Raw genomic sequence first — 6,918 nt, forward strand, 5'->3', positions numbered from 1 at the left:
CCACACTCTGGAAGATGAGTTACACCCCTTTGCCACAATATATTACATTTAAGATCTCCAGGGTTAACAACTTCTTTTGGGAGAATGTTATTTTGGTTTTTAAAAATTATTTTATTATTATTTTTTATGTGTACCATCAAATCGGATCTGACTGGTACAAAAGAAGATTGTTCGTCCTTCTCCTGCAGAGCACTTGGTGGATTCAAACCATGCACCTCTGGGATTGCAGTACAGCTTCTTGCCACTAGGCCACCAGAGCTCTCCAAGAATGTTATTTTGTAATTGATATTAAGAACAACCTTGAACAATTTGCCTTGCTTGAGAATGAGATAGGCCAAATTGCTTACATAAATCCTTTAGTATTACGATGAAAGGAGTGAGATTGTTGAGATGTGTAAGAAATACTACCAATTAATGCATCTGCTTCTGCATTCTGTTGAGCTAGTTGTTAGATGCCATCAAGTTGAGTACAGCTCATAGAGTTCCTATGAACAACAGATCTGAACTCTGTCCTATCCTGTGACATCCACATGCTTCCTGACGCATCAGAGCTCATTGCAGCAGTCACTATGTCAATCCACCTGGACAAAGGTCTTCTTCTCCTTTACTGACCCTCTACATTTCTAAGCAACATGTCCCTCTCCAAGGAATAAACCCTCCTAGCAATATGCCCTAAATATGTAAGGTGAAGCCTCTTCATCCTTGCCTCCAAAGAGCACTCTGGCTGCACCCCCTCCAAGACATATTTGTTCTTTTGGCCATCCATGAGATATTCAGTGCTCTTCTCCAACACCACAGCTCAAAGGCATCAATTCCTCTTCTGTCATCCTCATTTACTGTCCAGCTGTCAGATGCAAAGCAAGTGATTGGAAAGATGATGGCCTGAATCAGACACACTTTAATCCTCAAACTGGCATCATTACTCCTCAGTAACTTGGAGAGATCCTAACTACAGACTTTACCAGGGCAATACATCTCTTGATTTCAAAGGCAGCTAGAGAAGACATAGCAAAAGGTTACAATGGAATTTGCACAGAACTAGAATTGGAGAATAATAAGGGAATAAGTTGCTCAGCATTTCTCAAGCTGAAAGAGCTGAAAAAAAAATCATGCCTCAGGTTATAATATTAAAGGATGCTATGGGAAAAGTCTTGAATTATTCAACAATCATCAAAACAAGATGGAAGGAATACAGAGTCACTCTACAAAAAAGAATTGGCTGCCACTAAATAATTTGCTAAATTAAAAATTAATATATTCAGGAAGCGCCATATGAGCAAGAGTCAAAGGTAATGAAGGAAGAAGTTCAAGATGCACAGAAGGCACTGGCAAAAAATAAGGTTTCAGAAAGTTATGGGATACTGACGGAAATATTTCAACTAACAGATGCAGTCCTGGATGTGCTCACAAGTGGAAATTTGGAGGACTGCTACCTGGCTGATTAACTTGAAGAGATTCCATTCTTTTCCCATTCCCAAGAAAGGTGATCCAATAGAATGTAGAAATTATAAAACAATAAAATAGGGAAGGGTGTATGCTAGGGATGTATCCTATCTGCATACGTTTTCAATCTTTATACAGAACAGATCATCTGGGAGGCTGGGCTATATATATGAGGAGGAATGTGGCATCAGGATTAGAGAAAGACTAATCAATAGCTAGCATTATGCAGATGACAAAACCCTGCTTTCTATAATTTAGGAGGAACTTGAAGGACTTGCTGAAGAAGGTCAAGGACTGCAGCCCTCCATATGGATTGAAGTTCAACATCAAGAAAACAAAGAATTTCACCACTGGGCTGCTTGGCAACATTATGGTAGATGGTGAAGAGATCGAGATTGTTAACAGAGATTGTTTGGTTCCACAATCAACACTCTTGGTAACAGCAGCCAGGAAATAAAAAAAATGAATTTCACTGGGAAAGTCGACTGTCAGGGACTTCTCCAGAGTACTGAAGAGCAATGATGTCAGTGTGGAGACTAAGGTGTGCCTGATCCAGGCCATAGTCTTCACAACTGCTTGTTATGCATCAGAGAGCTAAACAACGACTAGGGATAATAGAAAGAGAATTGATGCCTTTGAGCTGTGGTCCTGAAGGAGAGTGTTGAATATACCACAGTATGCCAGGAGAACAAACAAGTTTGTCCTAAAGAGGATGAAGCCAGGCTGCACCTTGGAGGAAAGGATTCCGAGGCTTCGTCTGACATACTTTGGACATGTTGCAAGGAGGGTCCAGTCCTTAGAAAGGACATCATGCTTGGAAGGGTATAAGGACAGAGCAAGAGAGAAAGACCTTGGATGAGATGGCTTGATTCAGTGACAGGGGTAATGAAGGTAGGTGTGTCAGAGCCAGTAAATTTGGCACAGGATAGAACAGGTTTCAGTGCTATTTTACATAGGGTTGCCATGAGTTGCAACTGACTCGAAAGCACATAACAACAACATTGATATCACATGCAAGCAAAATACTGCAGGAGATCATTAAAAAATGGGTAGAAGAGTACATAGGCAAAAAGAACTGCCAGAAGATCAAGAACAATTTAGAGGAGGCCATGGCACCAGAGATGTCACTGCTGGTGACAGATGGATCATAGGTGAAAGAATACCAGAAGAATGTCTATTTATGCTTTATTGACTGTTCAGAAGCATTTGAACATGTGGACCATAAGAAATTATGATTGACATTGAGAGAATAGGAAGCCCAGAACATGTAATTGTGCTTATCATGCCAAACTTTACCAAGAGGTTGCTGTATGAATAGAGCATGGGAACGCTATGTGGTTTAAAATCAGAAGGTATGCATCAGGTTTGTATCCTCTCTCCATACTTTTTCAGCATGTATGCTGAATAAATTATTTGAGAAGCTGACTTTAAAGAATGTGGAATCAGGATCAGAAGACGACTCCTATTTTTGAGTCACAGATTATTTTACTTGTGTTTTGCAGATGATTAAGCCTTGCTTGCTAAAAGTGAGGATATGAAGCATTTGCTGTAGAGATGAAAAGTATAAAGCCTTCAGTATGCATTGCATCTCAACACCAATGAAACAAAAAAATCTCATAACTAGATTGATAGGTAACATCATGATAGATGGAGAAAAGACTGAAACTGTCAATGACTTCACCTTGTTTGATTGCACAATCAACACGTTAGATACCACCAAGCAGGAGATATTGCACTGGGCAAGTTCGGAGTCATAGGCCTCTCCAAATTATTGAGGAGCAATAATGGAAGTTTGAGGGCTAAAATGCATCTTATTTAGGCCATGGTCTTTTCAATCACTTGCTGTGTTGCTGAGAACTGACCAGTGAGTAAGAATGGTAGAAGAAAAGTTGCTGTTTTTGAATTGTGGTGACAATAGGGCTATCATTGCTGATGTCAGACAGATCATGGCTGAAAGCAGAGAATTCCAGAACAACATCTGTTTGTGCTTTATTGACTATACAAAGACATTTGACTGTGTGGACTTAACAAATTATGGCTAACATTGTGAAGAATGGGAATTCCAGAACACTCAATTGTGCTCATGTGAAACTTATACCCAGACCAAAAGGCTGTTGTGCAAACAGAGTAGAGGAACATTACATAGTTTTGCTTTTAATATTTTTAAATTCTATATTGGTTTGTATACAAAATTCATATACATTGTGTTTCATTCATGTACATTGTGCTTCATACGAGCATTCCTATACATTATATTTAAAAAATCTCCACTGATATATGCCCACTATAATTATCTTTTCAGTCCCCATTGGATCTTTGCTAATTCCTTCAACCTTTCCCTTCAGCATAAAATTCTACCCCTCTGCCATCCCAGTTATTTCCACTGCCCATGCCCACACTCCATCAACCCTTCCCCTGCCTTTCCCCCTTTGGACTTTTACACACAACTTATTATTGTATTCTACATTGTTTAAAATGAAGATGTGCATTATGATTGTACCCACTCTCCATACCTATTCAATCTGTATGCTGAGCAAATTATTCAATAATATATTAGCAGGATCTAAGATTGACTCATCAATCTATGTTACAAAGGTGACATAGCCCTTCTTGCCTAAAGTGAAGTGGACTTGAAGCACACATTGCCAAAAATCAAAACAGCCTTTAGTATGGATTCGATTGGCATCTTAATGTAAAAAAATCCCAAAAATTCTAATCTCTGGACCAACAGGCAACATCAAGATAGATAAGGAAAACAAAGATCCACAATCAGTACTATTCGTTCTAGCAGTCAGATGTATTGCACTGGGAATTTCTGTTGTCAGGGACCTCCCTCTCTGAATTGGGGAGCAATGATATAAGGTTGAAGTCTAAGGTGCTCCTGATTTAGGTCATGGTATTTTCAATCACTTGTTATGCATATGAAAGCTGGAGAATGAATAAGAATTACAGAAGAATTGGTATGTTTTAGGTTTTGGAGAGGACTAATGAATGAACTACTAAAAGAACAAACAGATGTCTTGGAGAAAGTGCAACCAGAGTGCTCCTTGGAGGCAAAGATGACAAAGCTTAGGCTAAAATAATACTTTGGGTATGTTGCTACGAACAGTTATTCTTTGGAGAAGGACTTCATCTTTGGAAATATGGTCAGTGAAAGAGAGGAAGAACCTCAACTAGATGGAGTGACAGTGACAGCAGTAATGGGATCAATTGTGTCAAGAATGATAAGAATGGCACAGGACAGAAAAGGGTTCATATCAGTTGTTCACAGGGTTGAGTGGTATTCGACTCAACGGCACTTAAAAATAGTAACAACTCTGCCAGGTTCAAATTGTCTTCCTGTCAAACATTCTTCTAGGTGGTATAGCACTGGTCTGTGCGTTGCTGTACAGAGGTAACTCGTGGTTGCTGTGATGCTGAAGCCTGTGACAGTGATGTGCCAATCGTGGTAATGGGCACCCATGGTGGACAGTGTTGGCTGGAGCTTCCTGACTAAATCAAGCCTGGAAGCAGGAGCGGCATCCACTTCCAAAATTGGCTTGCCTCCAGAAACTATGTACGAACAGTGCTCAGGCTGTTCGTTCATAGGGTCGCTATGAGTCGTCTACGACTCGACGGCATTAAACAACAACAACAGGGAGATGGGGATGAAACTCGAAAGATTAAGCATAGAGGTTTCTGCAAATTAATGTTCGCAATTGGTGGTAAGATTTTTAATATAATCAGCTCAATACACAAAGCAAACAATGGTTTCAGCTAAGTGTAAGCATCACCAAATGTTTTTAAAGCATTGACTGACATTCAAGAGGCTAAAGAGCCAAACGAGTGCTGTATAGCAGTGCTATATAAGTCAGAGTAGGCCTGAACCGAAACAGCCTCTATATGTTATGAGGGCACTGATAAGCCACTGATATATTGCTTAGTACAAAAATAAAGTAATGCTAAATAAAGTAACCTAAAATGAGTATAAGAGACTATTAAGACTTAAGAGAACAAAGTCCTATCAGCACTTGTGGTTAGAGAAAGAACTTTTATATAGCAAGGAGACCAAGTTCTTCTGAATGGGTGGAAAATTAGCCTCTAAAATGTCAGATGGCAGAGACTGGACCCTTCAGGACTATTTTAGTTATTTCCATGGGCAGTGATTTAAAAAAATTCCTTGTTCTTCAAGTCATAGGCTACCACTGCTTTATTCCTCTATGTCTCCTTTCCCAACATTATTACCTAGTAAGCGCCTTTATTAAAGGGTTGCATAGAAAAACCTGGACTCTGTTGTCACAGCAGCAGCACTGTCATAGCTGCTGTGGATCTGTCTTAAAAATTTCTTAGTGTGGCTTCTTCTCTGAGAAAACACCAAATGGCAGATGATGCTGGTGCAGCAGGAAGGCCCTGGGGGCCCTGGGATGGGAGCCTGCAGTGGTTTCCATGGAGGCTCCGTATCCATCTGTAGGATAGGGGCTGTGGCCGTGGATGGGACTGCAGAGCTTGAGGAGGCAAAGTTGAGGACAAGGTGTGGCTCCCATCACCAAACTGGGCCATCTGGTCAAAGATATGAAGATCAAATCCTTGGAGGAGATTTATGTCTTCTCACTGCCCTTCAAGGAGTTTGAGATCATTGACTTTTTCCTGGGGATGTCCCTCAAGGATGAGGTCTTAAAAATCATGCCTGTACAGAAGCAGACACGTGCCAGGCAGTGGACCAGGTTCAAGGCCTTTATCACTATTGAAGACTATAACTGCCATGCTGGCTTGGGTGTCAAGTGCTCCAAGGAGGTGGCTACTCCCATCTGTGGGACCATTATCCTGGCCAAGCTCTCCACTGTGCCTGTGTGGCGTGGCTACTGTGGGAACAAGACTGACAAGCCTCACACCATTCCCTGCAAGGTGACTGGGCACTGTGGCTCTGTGTTCATGCATCTGATCCCTGTACCCCGAGGCAGTGGAATGGTCTCAGCTCTGTACCCAAGAAGCTGCTGCTGATGGCTGGAATTGATGACTGTTACACCTCAGCCAGGGGCTGCACAGCTACTGTGGGCAACTTCGCCAAGGGCGTCTTTGTTGCCATCTCCAAGAACTACAGCTACTTCACCTCAGAGCTCTAGAAAGAGACCATGTTCACCAAGTCTCCTTACCAGGAATTCACTAACCATCTTGTAAAGACTCACCCCAGAGTCTCTGTGTAGAGGACACAGGCTCCAGCTGTGGCCACCACATAGTGGATTTTGTATAACAAATAAAGTGAATTAAGTTAAAAAAAAATTCTTAGTGTGGCTTGGACTGCTCTCTTACCTGGAGCACTAGACCACGATCCTGCTGTCTGGAGGTTCCCTTAGCCCTTCTGCCTGGTGGCCCAGCCTCACTGCCTAGAGCCCCAAACCCGCCATCTGGAGGTCCTGGTCCCCTCATGTAGATGCTCCCAATGGCTGCCTCAATACCCTGGCCCCACGGCCTAGAGGACCTGGCCTAGAGGACCTG

The 6,918-nt window shown here is 41.7% G+C and overlaps 1 pseudogene; it reads left to right on the forward strand.

The window, feature by feature from the left end:
- The first annotated feature begins 5,189 nt into the window (after positions 1-5,189).
- On the forward strand, positions 5,190-6,626 carry LOC102864145 (annotated as a pseudogene).
- Positions 6,627-6,918: the final 292 nt, after the last annotated feature.

The sequence above is a fragment of the Elephantulus edwardii genome, unplaced genomic scaffold (assembly GCF_000299155.1).
Source record: "Elephantulus edwardii isolate Elephantulus edwardi_28Jun2011 unplaced genomic scaffold, EleEdw1.0 scaffold00246, whole genome shotgun sequence".
Classification (NCBI taxonomy): Eukaryota; Metazoa; Chordata; class Mammalia; order Macroscelidea; family Macroscelididae; genus Elephantulus; species Elephantulus edwardii.